At 37.5% G+C, this 16628-nt stretch overlaps 1 protein-coding gene across 2 annotated transcripts in view; it reads left to right on the forward strand.

The window, feature by feature from the left end:
• The first annotated feature begins 2187 nt into the window (after positions 1 to 2187).
• LOC106062465 (voltage-dependent calcium channel subunit alpha-2/delta-3-like) overlaps positions 2188 to 16628 on the forward strand; it is a 239117-nt gene continuing 224676 nt past the window's right edge. For both annotated transcript variants that reach the window (XM_056026032.1, XM_056026034.1), the window contains exon 1: positions 2188 to 2362. The gene's annotated coding sequence lies outside the window, so the exon portion shown is untranslated. The remainder of the gene's footprint in view (positions 2363 to 16628) is intronic.

Raw genomic sequence — 16628 nt, forward strand, 5'->3', positions numbered from 1 at the left:
GGCTGCCTAGTCACGTGAAATGCAGTACTCGGACTTAAAGACAAGGCAGCGACCAACAGCCTCCAAGTATATCAGGTACCCATTAGAGCTTGTTGGACACAGGGGCGTTCAAGAGTCTAGCCTTCACCAGGATTCGAACAAGGTTTAAAAACCAAGCGCTTTACCACCGAACCTTAGCTGTATCTAATCAATAAGTACAAAATATTAACACTAAGTGATACAGATAATATAGGCCAATACACATGTTTTTTTTTCAAACCTTCAGACTTCAGTACCAATGCAATCTTATGACTCCTTCGTCTCTGCAGTGTACAACGTTGTACCTGTCCAACCGTAACTAATGCCCATGCAGTCATCTCATTTCTATGAGATCATTCATGGTCGTTTCGCGAAGTGGAAGTAGAATAGCAGTTCTGGACATCATGTTGTGACATTAACTTTCCAGTATAATTTTAATAAATATTCACTGGCCACTCACTACTGTTAAATACGTCTATTACGTACTATTCTATGACGACCTAAACCAAAGAATTAAAGATATTCTTCACTTAGATATTCCCTACTGGATATTGAGCATTTTTGCGCGTGGACAAACTCAGATCCCAACCAAAGATGAATCCATGTTAATACAGAAGCAGGTTTTTGAAATATCCACAACGAGGAACTTAAACCAATTTCTGAACAAGGATACCACAAATCTGGTTACAAAAAGGATACTTCAGTTTTATAGTCTGCATTATGGGTCATTGTATAGAAGTTGGCAGCTTTCGTGTGTTCTTCAACTTCTTATTTGGTACAACATAGATTTATTTCATTGTATAGAAGTTGGCAGCTTTCGTGTGTTCTTCAACTTCTTATTGGGTACAACATAGATTTATTTCATTGTATAGAAGTTGGCAGCTTTCGTGAGTTCTTCAACTTCTTAGTTGGTACAACATAGATTTATTTAATTGTATAGAAGTTGGCAGCTTTCTTGTCTTCTTCAACTTCTTAGTTGGTACAACATAGATTTATTTAATTGTATAGAAGTTGGCAGCTTTCGTGTGTTCTTCAACTTCTTAGTTGGTACAACATAGATTTATTTAATTGTATAGAAGTTGGCAGCTTTCGTGTGTTCTTCAACTTCTTATTGGGTACAACATAGATTTATTTAATTGTATAGAAGTTGGCAGCTTTCTTGTCTTCTTCAACTTCTTATTGGGTACAACATAGATTTATTTAATTGTATAGAAGTTGGCAGCTTTCGTGTGTTCTTCAACTTCTTATTGGGTACAACATAGATTTATTTAATTGTATAGAAGTTGGCAGCTTTCTTGTCTTCTTCAACTTCTTATTGGGTACAACATAGATTTATTTAATTGTATAGAAGTTGGCAGCTTTCTTGTCTTCTTCAACTTCTTATTTGGTACAACGTAGATTTATTTCCGTATGGAACAGAAGTTTGTGCTTGTTGAAATTCTCGGTTGCTACTTACAAACATTGAGCCGGACCTATCTAAATACTCTCTAAATCTCATCAACCTCATCCAATTTGTAAACAGTTTATTTTAAGCACAAGCTATAATCTCTATAAACACTCCTTCCACAAAATGTTGTGTTGTAACATATAGTAATATATAACATGTATTTATGATGCTTTTTTTTCACAAAGGGGTCCCATTGTCAAAAACGTTTGAGAACTTCTGCCCCATGGTAAAATGATGTCGAAGTGGTGGCATTCCGTTGGACTGGAAGAACATTTTTTTTCGGCCCTTTTATTGGTAGAGGTTAGGCACCTCTGATTCGCAAGATTATTTTCGTGACATTTTGACTGCCCCTTGTTGAAGGTCACACTCTTGGTCACGTGTCAAGAATAGCCGTGAAAGATAGGGCGGCTGGGCTTGAGGGTGCAGATCTTTGTCCTCATCCTCCGGGGTGATGCCAAGTCTCAAACAGTTATCAATTGACGAGTTTGATCTCTACCTCGAGAATGCACCCAAAGCATATATCTTCCCTCCCTATCTCTCTCCTCTCTCTCTCTTTCTCTCTCTTTCTCTCTCTCTCTCTCTCGTTGGCTCTCACTCCGCCCACACATATAATATTTTTACTCCATTTTGTTTTACTCACTCTCTCTCTCTCTCTCTTTATATCTTGCTTCCAGACATGCGGCGCCCTGCCCTAACGCCGCAAGTTAAAGACGCCCGCCGTTGATGCTGTGAGCGCCCTCTGTCACTGGAAGCAGTGGCACTCGGCGATGGGGAAAATGTATTTCTGTATTTACGTTGGTGGACATTGAAGTGTTGTTCATCTGTTCATGCATCGCGTCTTTATATTTGTTCACTTTTCAACGGAATTATCCACACAGGGCAAAACAAAACTTGAAGGTAACGTGTCCACAGTTGTTTTCGTGGGTTTTCTTTCGCTTTCTTATACATTCGCATTTATTGTAAATTTAATAATAATAGGAAGCGCTCTTTTGAGAAAAAAAAATGAGTAATCGTTTATATGCAAAATTATGTATGTAAATGGTCACCTATTTCAAGACACTTCAGGGAATAATTCACCGCACAACTACCACGAGTCTGTCGGGTACCCTATAATCTAACCAATGCATAAACGTACCACGCGGGGCTATGTTTCTCCTATATGAGTTAACTTATTTATTGTATTGTTTTTTTTAGGGTAAAAAAAGTTTTGGGGCATTGGAAAGTGTGTGCGTGGGGGGTGGGGGGTACAAAAGAAAATCCTATATTCCTCCTCTTATTTTTGTGTGACATTTACCATTCTGATGGAAACTTACATTTGACTGTATTTTGAAGAAAACGAGCAAAATACAAGAAAAAAATTATGAAAAGCAAGGGAAAGAACCGCATAATTACGGTCATGTCTTTCAATACTGCTAAGTTTATTTCCATATTTCAATATAAAATAAAATTAATTAAGTATCACTTATTAATAAACTAGTTGTATTCAGCAATGAATAATGGTGCAAAGTTTAAACTTTGTAATGGAACAGGTAGTGACAGAAAGAAATAGTTACTTGATCTGTAGATGACAGACAAAGGGAGTTGATACATGTATAAGCTTTGTAAATTAAAATAAAAACAGTTTTCTTTTTGTTTGAAAGCGCTTGTTTCTGTACAACTATAAAGATCCAAGGGCATAACTCCGAGTAGCAGTGTTACTCAAATAATAATACTTTGATCTAAGTTTAAATTTGTTTTTGTTAAAATTTTAGCATCGACACATTCAAGGATTAAAGCATCACTGACTGTCGGTTTCGTTACGAGAACTTCGTACAACCAAGAGCCCATCTATTTAGACTTTCGATTCTTAAGTTGTACAACATGTTGATAATGCATACATTTTTAATGCAAAGATTAAGGAGATGTACAGTATTTCACAAATGTATGCAAATTCCAGATATGACCTACAAATTTTGTCATTATTACGCAGACAAATCCTTTCTCTGACAAAGTTGTTATGTCTTCTGTGCTCATCTTATGAGGTAGCATTTTTTTAAATTAGCATTCTAGAATGAATGATGGAATTAAGGAAGTGGAAGAGATCGTCTGCTGACAGAGGCCGGAAGTTGTATACATTTAAACTATAGTATGTCATAGACAAATAGTAAAAGTGAAATAAATTATGCATAGTTATGTGACCTTTTGGATCTATATAATTGTCAAAGAATTGTGATTATTTGTAATCATATGTTTTATATATTCATGTAGGGTTCTCTATGTTATGAGTGCAGTCATGCTGAATGATGAGTTAAATATAAGTATATACAAATTATAATTAGAAGTCAAAGACTACAACACTAAAATTTAATTGTGATAATTATCATTTGAACTGAACAAAAATAAAACAACAAAACTTTGCGCTAAACTCCTCAGACAACACCGCCTGCTCTAGCTTGTACTCAGGATGGAGGATGAACGTAACCCGAAAATTATCTTTCATGGTCAACCTGTGGTCAACCTGTCAAAACTGGTGGTCCCGACCTTCGATATGTGGATCTAATCAAACGGGAAGTTAGCCCCACGCGGAGAGAGATGGTGACAAAGTAAGCTACGGACTGCAACAAAATTACACTGGATTTAGCTCTGGAAGAAATTCGTGCCGAACGATAAATGGCTGGCTCCTCTGCCACCAAAGCAAACACCGTCTTTACCTGCGTTACATTTGAAAAGGGATGTCTCTCAGGAATAATAGAGCTCTACTGATACACTAAAAAGTGCTTAGCAAGAAGAAACATAGTCGATTCAAGGAGTCCAAAAATCAACTACTTAGACCTAAAGCTTAAAGCACTCTTAGAAAGAAATTTTAAAAAAGCTGTATATTGTCATGAATTGGATTAATCAAATACAAAATCGATGCTATGCTGGGCTAAAAGGAAAAACAACTCTTTCATGAAACCTAATTAGTCATTGTTTTCTCCCTCTCTGTTTGGTTCAGCCAAATACGTTCCATACAGAACAAACTAAAAGTGCTGCTTTATTATATTTGCCATCGTCTCTCTTGCTCTCATGCAGTAACCTACCCAGCTATGGTAGGGCATGACCAGATATCGATCACCCTCTCTCTCTGCTACCCACCACTCCAAGCCCGTTCGTTTGTTGTTGTTTTTTTTCCATCTCGTTGCAAATCATATTAATTGACGATACAGTCTCCACTTGTTCATTATCTATTGATGACGAGTTTGTATATAGGTCAGCGCCGAGTGTGTCTGAGTTTTATTAATTTTTTTAAAACTCATTAACTACCGTGAATCTGCTACGTTCAAGACTTTTCCTGCTGTCTGAGTGAAACAGGATTCAAACATTTCTGTGGTAGAAGTGTCTCCTTGATTGAAAACTTCAAGATGAGTGGCTGTGAGGCGAAACCCATTTTTTTATTTAACTGACCGAGGGAGGAGGGGGCTTGAGTTCGAATCCCGACTAATAATTTTTATATCAGTTTTGACTGCAGCTAAGCTTCATTTACTGACAGCTTAAAAGAAGCACGGTAACCTTCTCCAAGATACAGGGCCGGCCCAAACAACTGCGGGGCCCTATGTGAAAAGGAATGCGCAGGGCCCTGTCTGGGTAGGCATAATGTCAAAATTAAGATTTTGTATTAGAAAGTACATTCGTCTTTGAAATAAATTGTTATTAAATGAACAAATGTACACATTTTTTACCAGACAGACAGAGTGAGTAAGCTTTGAAAAAATGAACACTTGCGCTATATTATGATGTAGTTAACTCTGTTGTTATTGTATTGAGGACTGGGGTTTAACTTGGAATCATTATCGCCGCCCGCTAACTGCCCCTGCCAAGACAATTTGAAAAAAAAAAAAAAGAAACTCTTTATCAGCTCAAAGTGTCACATGTCGCCAACGCAGAGCTCGTCTCGTGCAATCATGTCACGTGTCTTTGGGAAAATGAGACGCTAGGCGTGGACAGTGAGCAAATACAAGCAATTTTGTTTCCTGGGTTTTGTTCTGCCCATCGATTGGTCTACAATCAAACCAAATGAACATTTGAAATCTATTTCTGAATGTAATAACACTTCTCTCCTCTCACCTTTTGTATGTTCAATAGTTCTACATTCAGGTATCTGTCGTGTGTAGATAGAGATTCAGATCTGGAGTTCTAACCAGATCAAAGACCAAATACTGTTGTAAAGGTAAAAAAAAATATTTTATTTTTTTTTGCGGTAAAGTCAAGTTAGGAGGTAATAATCTTTCATTCCGAATCATTCAGACAAACATAACGGAAGCTGAATAATCTTATTAATAACTGTGTAAAGTTTTCTGTTTTGTTAATCCAATTCTACAATATGAAAACGTAATCAAATTGACGTCGTTTGGAGTGTGCTAGGGATATAAGCTCTAGACGGTTGAAACTATAAACTTTTGAAACATTCTGCAAAATTTAAAGGTAAAAAGAAATTTCATAACAACAACTAGCAAAATAAAAAAAAAACTTCAAAAGAAAACAAAGCTTTATAGAGAATAAATCTTACAATTACTGCACCATCTCAATACTTCATAAAAAATTTAAATAATTACCACTAATTGGTAATTTTTTTTTCATTGATTAATCTGTTGTCATCGACAATTAATTGTGCAAAGCTTGAACTAAATCGAAGAATAAGGAGTGGAAGAAATAAAATAAAGATTTGTACCAGACAGACCTACAGACAAAGTGAATTGATATAAGCTTTGTAATAAAAACTTTTTGGTTGATGAGTTTTAAAAAAAATGACCAGCAACTAGAATTAGTTCGGAAGCACTGTTGGCATTGGCGTATCTCTCTTGGGAACACACGCGGGGGACTCTGAATCTATAACATTTCATAAACCCACATCTATTCCCAGCAAGGGGCTTTACCCTGGCAAGCAACTCTACAAGGGGCTTTATCGCGGTGGCCTACTCCACAAGGGGAGGTAAATGTATTCCCACATTTAATATTTACACGCCACGAGACGCGTGTACACGCGCAAGGAGGAAGAACAGCTTGCTTCCTAAGGACAGTGGCTATTGTTTGGTCACTCAGGTTTTGGCACTAAGACAGTCAAGAAGCTCTCAAGAGGAGTAATTGGCAAGGACTTTCGCGGGAGCGTCCTGGGAGACCCCCGAGGGATTTCAGAAGTTTGTTGCCTCCATCTGAGGATAAAAAATTGTGTCAGTTGGGAGAGGCTTAGACAAAAGTTTTTGGGGAGGCAAATTATGGCGTGGTGGGGTGTCAGTGTTGGGGGGGGGGAGGAGCTAGCGGAGAAAAATACATGAAAGGCGAGGTTTGCCACATGTTTATTAATTTTTTATTCATTTTTAATATAGAAAGCTGTTGACATAGTATCATCCCCTCTGAGTAATAGTACCCGGTAATTGAACTTTGAATGTACGCATACTGATTCATAAAAGAGTTTATCTTGATCTCTATTTATGGACAAACTCATATGATTAGACCAGAAGAATTCGAAAGATGCACAAAATGCAATAGCCATCATCTTAGCTTGGCTTACTAACCGAGGATCTCGAGATCGAGTACCGGGGGAGGAATGGTATTTCATACGTCGCACCTTTTAGGACGTTCCGGAGTCCAAACAGCTCTACCTGACATAGTTTTGTGAAAGAAAAGATGGTTGGTCGTTGTGCTGGCCACATGATACCCTCGTCGTCCAAAGCAACCGATGAGCTTCACATAGATCGCAGGGTCTGAAAGAGGGAATAATAATAATTCTTCCTCCTGCTTTCCCGGACTCTTTTTTATCTTTTTACTTCCTTTTGCATCACAATGGACCTCATCCACCAATCGTAAACAAACAACTTTTAGCCACGTGATACCCTATCTCTTCTATACAAATTACGATCTAATGTTAATACACAGTGGCTATCACGTGACAGATTTTTTCGTTGTTTTATCAATATTATCACGTGACTAAATGTTGTTTGTTTACGATTGGTGAATGAGGTCAATTGTGTGTAACCTGAGACATGTATGTTTTCACAGAAACTTTCTGCTCATGTATCGGTTCATGTATTGTGATAACAATTAATGAATATTAATTTAAAAAAATGGCATAAACATGAAATAGAACATTTAAGCCAACAACTGTAGTATATTATTTGGCTACTAACCAAAGTGGAAGAGACGAGTTCGAATCCTAACTTGAGCTTGGTTGTGTTTGATGAGCAGCGAAAGGTAGCACGGAAATCCCCCTCCCCTCCCCCCGGAACCCTGAAATTCTCTCCCTTTACATGTGCAGAAACGCGATTGGAAAATAAGGGATTGAGCATTCTGTAGCTTTAAAGATGCACAATAAAAAAGTTTTTTTTTCCTAATCCCCCAAAACAAAGGGAAATAAACATGATAATCCATTTCATATATATTAAACTTACATTCAATTAGAGGAAGTGGAGTCGTTAGAGTGGAACAATAAGAAAGCCGCATATATTATATGATGCCACTTCTATTAGTGCTGAATACGGACTCCTCTAAACGGACATTATTTATTCCCATTTACTTTCAAATCAGCTTTAAATAGTCGATTTGCATCTTTTGACCGCCACTGGTCATTTATGACAAACTCTGTGATTAGTGTTGACATGTCGAAAGAATCCTTTTTCAGACCTTGCGACCTAAAGGACAGACGATGTCTTCTGTTTCTTTGGCCAACGGTTAACGACCAGGGTGTCATAACGCTCACCAGCCTTAACTTTCCCAAACTCAAGTCAGGTACCCATTAGAGTTCGCTTGGACTCAGGGGCGCCCTAAAAAATCACGAAATTCAAAACCCAGTATTCATCGACATTCGGACGTAGGACCCCAGGTTCAGAAGCCAAGCACTCAACCAATCAGGCACCGCACACCGAAAGAGTGAATTGATGAAAATTACAGAAGAACAATGCATGGGGAGCAGGGACGTAACTATGAATTTTCCATCGTTTGGGGGCCCGGGGGGGGGGGGGGGGCTTGACCTGTTTCGGTGCCCCTGCATTTTGCGTAATATTTTAATTTAATGTAAAAAACACTCATTGTGAGGCCCCACTCAAGTGGGGGCCCGAGGGAATATTCTAAATCTCCCCCTCCTTCCCCCACCATTGCTATGCCACTGATGGGGAGGGGGATACTGAAAATGTGGTAATATGTTAAAAAAAAACGATAGTAAAATAAAGTAAGTAGTTATACACACATAAAGTATACTATTTGTTAGTATATTTTAGCCTGCTATTACGCAACATTGACTGATTATAATCTAGTTTTACAAGTCCCACCCACTAGTATAAAACATAACGACACTATGTTTTGGCTACAAAAACAATCAAAATAAAACTCTTGAATTCTGGGATTTTACATAGGCTCACCATGATCGTTTGCAGGACAATAATTATTGAAATCTTTTGTCGGCAGTCCCATCTGACCGCTGACCGCCAACTGCCCCAAACCGATTCCTTCCCTCTCTCTCTCTCTCTCTCTCTCTCTCTCTCTCTCTCTCTCTCTCAGTCACCCCACAGTGGTCGAATCTTCCCTCCACCACCCGCTCCCATTCACCCGATGGATAAATTCCCTCGGATACAGCTCGCTTTTATTGATCACGTGTCTCATGCTCCTATCCCATCCTCCCACGTAGGGTACTTTGGCCTTGACCTTCCCGTTTATCTATCAAACCGCCGTTTCCATGGTGTCGAGGGTTAAAAAAATATATTCCAATGCTATATATACATATATATAGTAATTTAAGACTTTACGATCTATTGGCTTAGAAGATATAATGCTCGTCTGTTTGTAAGGGAGACTGTTTACGAGTGGCCAGGACAACCGCCTTTACTTCCAGAACTTATATCCGGTATCTATCAGGATTGGCTGAATTTCAGGGGCGTCCTGCATATCGCGGATCGAAATCCCTGTGTTTGGAAGCCAAGTGCTCTACCATTCAGCCATCACCATCAAATGTAGCCTTATATAACCGGGTTCAATTGTATTGAGGATCTTCTTAATTTTCCGTATTGTTGGTGTTTTCATTACAGCTGAAGATGTTTGAAGCAGGTTTGATTAATCCCATATTTCAAGATCAATAATGTCAAGATGACAGTAACCTTTTCAAGCACACTTTTTTTTCAAGTGCTGCTTTAGTTTCTATAATTTTCTAGTCGTCATAATTACATTGGAGATCGCACTTTGACCGAGACCTTTCGATATAGAAGGACTCAACACTGACCAGCAACGTCGCAACTTGTGGGCAATTTAGACCAATAGCTCGTCGCCACGTCGTACAGACCTGTGACGTGGCAACCAACCATTGGTCTCCACATCTTGAGACGTTGCATGTCAGTGTTAATGCATTCTATGACGATTGGTCTCCAGATTGTTGATAAAGGTTGAAATCTCATGATGGAGATTGAACTAGGACATTTTTTTAAAGAATCAACATGATACTGAGAAATAAAATCCATACAATTTTAAGAGCAATGTCTGTAGTTGGCAGTTCGGAAGTGCCCCATTACGTCGGCGATGTAGCTTTAAGTTGGCAACACTAAATGTTGATATTGAAATGGTTTTGAAGACAAGCTTTTATCAAAACATTGCTGCTAAGACACACATATCTAGCCTACGATCTTCACATTGATGAAAAATACAATTGCGAATCAGTTATTGCTTCTAAAATATACATTTTAACAACAAAAATAAATGTATTTTCAATCTTATTAGCCAAAGGCAATGGAATCAAGCATTAAACCGACAGAAGCTTTGACGAAAGTACTAAAAGGCCATCATGCTGAAACCTTTTCGTTTCCTTTTTTTTCTATCTTTGTATATTACTATTGCGATGGGTAGGCCTTAATCCAAATGGATGACTCCTGCATACCTAAATGTCCTCTTTACTGTCAGTCAACGGGAAAAAAATGATCTTAAAGTGGTGAATGAAAACTTTCAAGGACAATCTCAAAGAGTGTCTGAGAGCCTTCATGCAACCGTGGTGCGGCGGCGAACAATCTGGCGTAAAAATGGCTGAGGACAAGAAATCAGCTTTAGCTGAAGGAAAGCGCCAGAAAAGAAAATGAAGGCAGATATCACAAGCTCCAGCTGTTATAGCTTGCCCAGTGTGCAGTTGTACATTCCAAGATCATATAGGTGAAAAAGCCCTCAACATTAATGTCAATAGCGGTCATCATTATATAACGTTGGACGAACTATACTATACATTACTCTCTTTATACCTTACTCTCTATCTTTATACCTCACGATCTTTATACATTACTATCTATCTTTATACCTTAATCTCTATATACATTAATATCTATCTGTATACCTTACGATCTTTATACATTACTACCTATCTTTATCTATTATTATCTTTATATATTACTATCTATCTTTATAAATTACAATATTTATACCTAACACTATTTATACCTAACAATATTTATACCTTACCATCTTTATACCTTACTATCTTTATACCTTACTATCTTTGCGAAGAGTTCTAATGTGATCTACCCATGTTGCTAAATATTCTACTTTCTAGAATTGGTTAACCGTTCTCCAACTTTCTACATTGGTAAGCAAGGCAGTTCAAGCAACGATTCCACCCGTCCTTTAATTTGTGTCGATTTCTGTACACTTATTGTATTCATCCGCCAATTAATTTTACCATGAACTCCCACCATACGCCTTCCTCCATCACACATACGCACAGAAAACAAACGCTGGCATTCAGAATCCGATGGAACTATATTCTCTTCCTATTGATGTCACAATCATTACTTTCACAGCGCCTTCTTTTGTTCCATGCCCCCAACCTTTATCTTTTATGTACTCCCCCCCCCCACCCCCCATTTTCTGTTCCTCCAGTGCCCTCTGCTGGGCCTCGGTTGTAGGTATACGAGGAATGAGAGATCAATAAGCAATGAACACTATTATTATTAGCTTCCCAGCATTGAATGTGCTAGCTGGTAGAGAGACAGACATGGGGGGGGGGGGTATTTGCTATCTCTTTTGTTTGTTTTAGTTACTCTCCAGAATGAAGATTTAAAAAAAAAACAACAGGTTTAATAGATTTTTTTTTTTCATTTTATCAGCTAATATGACCTTTTTTTTTTAAAAAAACAAACAAACTTGTCTCCCTTTACGGAGGGAGAACTATCGAAGTTAGACCAACAATGACGTTAAAAAACTAATGAGACTACTGGCCGGGGAAATTTACAGTCAAAACTAATTAAAAACTTTAAGTCTCAGTGTGGTATCTATGGACTCTAAACTTCCACATTTCATTCAAATCGATCGAACACAAAAAGATTTCATTAACCAGAAGGCTACATGAAAAAAAAAAAGTTGCTCTTTTGACTTTGTTCTGTATTTGACATTTACACTCGTCCCTCTGTTTTTACAAAGCTTACACTAACTCACTCTGTCTTTCTGTCTGTCTATCTGTCTGTCTGGTAAAAAGTATGTAGGCCTACACGTTATATCTCCCACACCCATTATCAGATCAAGTTGAAACTTTGCAAAATTATTCATTGGCATAGATAAGACACGAATCAATAATAAAAAAAGAAGAGAAATGTTAAGTAAGAGTGACAAGCACATTGAATGTAGATTTGTTTCAATTTAAATAGTTTCTTTTTTTTTTTTTTACAAAGCTGTACTCTGTCTACAAATTTCGAACACTTTATTTCTCCCACACCCATTCTCAGACTAAGTTGAAACTTTAAATAATTATTTATTGTACCTAACAAAACACGAATAAATGTAAATGTCAACCAATTAGTCAATTAATTATAGATAATTAATTATTTCGTTTGATATCGAAAAAGGGAGTTCACTTCAACATTATTAAGATATTTAGTTCTTTCTCTTAAATAAGATTATTTTTTTTTTTAAAAGGATTTTTGTATTCTGCTTGTTGACGTTTACATTCGAGCCCCTGTTGTACCGCTCGCCACTCTGTCCCTACATTCGCTTTTATTATTCTGCATTCGCCTTTTTGTTTCTTTAGTCTCCTTTGTGTTTCTCCTCCTGATAATGTTTTTTTTCTTATTTAATTACTATACCCCTTTGATTGATATCTTTATTTGTTAAAGTCCAGGCGTGGACGGTGGGTAAATGTCTAGTTGTAAAGTCCAGGCGTGGACGGTGGGTAAATGTCTAGTTGTAAAGTCCAGGCGTGGACGGTGGGTAAATGTCTAGTTGTAAAGTCCAGGCGTGGACGGTGGGTAAATGTCTAGTTGTATGGTCCAGGCGTGGACGTTGGGTAAATGTCTAGTTGTATGGTCCAGGCGTGGACGGTGGGTAAATGTCTAGTTGTAAAGTCCAGGCGTGGACGTTGGGTAAATGTCTAGTTGTATGGTCCAGGCGTGGACGGTGGGTAAATGTCTAGTTGTAAAGTCCAGGCGTGGACGTTGGGTAAATGTCTAGTTGTAATGAACGTTAGGGAAGCTCACAGGTCTTCTGAAACATTGTGTGTGTGTGTGTGTGTGTATGTGTTGCTGCTGAAATGAAGACATCGTTTGCAGTCTAATGATTCTCGTTAGCTGGACATTGGCGTGAACTATTTCCTGAGATAATTCCGTGTATATTAAACTAATTAAGCACTTTCTGTTTTTGTTCATAAAATATTCACAAGCTCAGTATGTATATGAAACTGAAATTAATGTAAAGTTCAAGGCCACGTGGCTCAAGCGAGATTCTCGCCGTGGCGAGATTTTTCAGTGAAACTAATTATTTCCAGAAAGAGATAGATATAATTTTCTTTTTGGTTTTTCTAATAGAACAAAATCTTCTGCTTTCGTTTTGTGCAGGTAGAATGTACTGTTTTCTTGTAAGTTTTTTTTTTCTCTGTCTAGAGTTACTGGCAAGATTGTTGTTCTAAACTGCAATAAAATACATGAGTAAAGAAAACACCTGATACTGGATGTCGTAATTCTTGCTGGATGTCGTTTTTGTTGATGAGTATCGTGTCTGTTTTTATACATCAAATTTCTTGCTGGATGTCCTATTTCTTGCTGAATGTTGTGTTTCTTGCAGAATGTCGGATTTCTTGCCTGATGTCGTATTTGTTGAAGAGTACTGTGTCAGTTTTTATACATCGTATTGGAGGTCATACTTGTTGGCGGATGTCGTACTTTTTGTTAATGTCGTATCTGGGTGTCTACTTGTCGCTTGATATTTGTTGTTGGATGTGATATCTGTTGTTAGACTTTGTTGTTGGATGTTGTATCTGTTGCTGGATGTCGTATCTGTTGTTGGATGTCGTATCTCTTGTTTAATGGCATATATGTTGATGAATTGTAAGGAAAAGTTTAAAAAGAGATTTTTAAAAAAATTAAGAAGGAGGGGGAATATATGGAAGCTAGGTCAACAAAAATATGTTAAACAGTACATCTATTTAAGATTGGGAGAAACTCCCCCCTGCTAAAACAAAAACAACAACAAACAAATAAACAAACACACACACACACACACAACACTCGTCACCTCTGCAAAGCTGGGTCAATCACCAACTAATGGATTCGATTGTGATGACGTCACCGCTGATAAATTGTTCACCATTCAGAACCTTCAAAGTAGGCCTTACAGACAACTCCGTTTATCTTCATAAGATTATCTCCCTCATGCTCACCTCTTCTTTTTATTTTTCTGTCATCTGTCCACCTCTGTCCATCCCTTCGCGCCCCCTTCCCCTCCCTGCTCTCATAAGTAAACATTGAACAGACCTGGGACCACGCTGTCGGATTGATTTATTTATCACACAACAGAAGGGGAAGTCATTTTAACTGGATTTAAACTTCACGTGGGTTTTCCCCCCTTATCTTTAAACACACCAGCTTCCCCATTTCTCTGGCCATTTGTTTCTTTCTAAATTTCATTATTTATTTTTCCTGCTTGAGCATACGTGTTCACATATTTTTTTACAATAATTTAAATTTAAAATTGCTCACAAAGTTCCTGCTTTTGAAATATAGATCCAGAGGCGGCCCCGTGATATGGAGAGTTTTTAGGCTATCACATAAACCAGTGATGCCCAACCTGATTCGACCAGCGGGCCATTTTAATTTCCAACACTCATCTCGCGAGCACATGACCGAAAAGTTACAAAAATGAAATGAAAATGTTCTGAAACTACTTTGGTAGAAACCTTTTGCATTTAATATTTAACTAATAGACAATTTGACAAATATATATATTTCTTTACGTGTCATTTCTCCTCTTAGAATGTGAGAAACAGTGTAGCTAGCTAAATTATAACTTTCAGTACAATATAGACAAATTCAACTTGATATGAAATGAATGTAATTGACTTTAGTAATAATACAAAATAGTCTTTTGAATAAAATCGAACTCAGTACACAAACGTTTCAAGTTGATCTGAGAATGTGTGTGTGAGAAATAACATGTACAAACTTTTTACCAGACAGACATCGAGACAGACTGACAGACAGACAGACAGTGAGACCGAGTTGATATAAGCTTTGTAAGAAGCATTTGTAATCGCGCAGATTTATTATTTTTAGTCTAGATCTATAACAAATTTAAATATAATCTTTTTTTTAAAAGTATTTTTTAAAAATGTTTTTTCACGTTACAAACAACGAAACTTTAGCAACAACGCTATTAATACAACCAGTTAATACGTCCTGGATGGTCCCTCTTCAGGTCACTAAGGTCAGACAGTACCCACACACCTGTATGTCTATCAGCAATACAGTTATAGTTTAATACCAGATTAAAGCTCGATGTGAAGAAATAAATTTGTAACAACAGACAAAACGTTCCAGGCAAACCAGACATAGTTCCGTGCATTATTAGTCTATCCGCCATGTTTTCATTGTCCTAAAACAAACAAGCATTGACGCCATTAGCCATCACTGAGGAATGAAAACCAATTTACAAGCGTCTATAAAATTGACTGTTAGTGCTATTCCCCCCTCCCCTGTTAATCCAAACACGCCCTTTCCTTATCAATGACCAAATCAATAAAAAGGCAATATTAACAGCAGACCTTACCCCTCCCTTACTTTCTCGTTTCACATAAAGTTTTTTTTTAGGCAGTCATGGGAAAACTTGTTCTATGTCAGAAAGAGAGTGATGTAGGTAGACATCAGCGGTGACCAAACTATTCTGACAATGCTTTAGCTTGCATCTACTAACTCTAAACCAGTCAGTCAGTCTGTATGGTAAAACGTTTGTACACGTTAATTCTCCCACACACATTCTCGGATGAAGTTGAAACTTCGCAAAATCATTCATTGACACAGACAAGACATAAATCAATCAAAAAAAGGTAACCAATTAGACAATTAATTACAGGTAATTAATTATTTAGTTTGATACCAACAGGGGAAACTAATACTTCAGTATTTACAGATACGGATAAATTTATTGTGTTTAGTCCCCGTAAATAATTGTTAAATCTATTTCTCCCTCACACATTCTCTAATCAAGTTGATACTTTTCACAATTATTTATAGTACCTAATAAAACGAATTAAAAAAAAAACACCAATTAGTCAATTAATTATTGGTAATCAATTATTTTGTTTCATATCGAATAAGGGAAATAACGTGTACATTATTGATAGATATAGTTGTAAGGGCGGATTTCTTCCCCTTTAGATAAGATTGGTTTTTTATTCGGACGTTTCTTCAGATCTGAAGATTACTACGTCCTAGCCCAAACGTCCTGTAGGAGGTCGGAGGGAATGCAGAGGGCAAAGTTCAAAACCAGGACCATCTTGAAGACAGTGACGGACAGTCCGAGACACCTAGCACAGGAAGATAGATCCATATCGGCCTGGAAGCCATATCAATTCAGACATGCTTAACACGTGCCACAACCAGTAAAAGTGATCACCCAGTTCAATTGAAACGAGCATCCGATTCATCATGCACCATGGGCAGACGTTTATAGGGCACTGTATCATGGGCCGAATATAGCCCCCGGATCGTAGTTTAGGCTTCCCGGTATCCCAGATCATGAAGACGTCGCGTACTCCTTGACAGGATATGTGTCCAAAACTAGTACAGCAAATTTTTCCGCCATTGGCATATTAATTAAGTTTTAATTTTTTTGTTTATAAAAATTTCATAATCATAAATTTATTTCATCAAAACTTTGTTCTTAATATTTTCTCTTTAAATTCTGTTTTATATTTATGACA

The sequence above is a fragment of the Biomphalaria glabrata genome, chromosome 4, assembly GCF_947242115.1.
Source record: "Biomphalaria glabrata chromosome 4, xgBioGlab47.1, whole genome shotgun sequence".
In the NCBI taxonomy this organism is placed as follows: domain Eukaryota; kingdom Metazoa; phylum Mollusca; class Gastropoda; family Planorbidae; genus Biomphalaria; species Biomphalaria glabrata.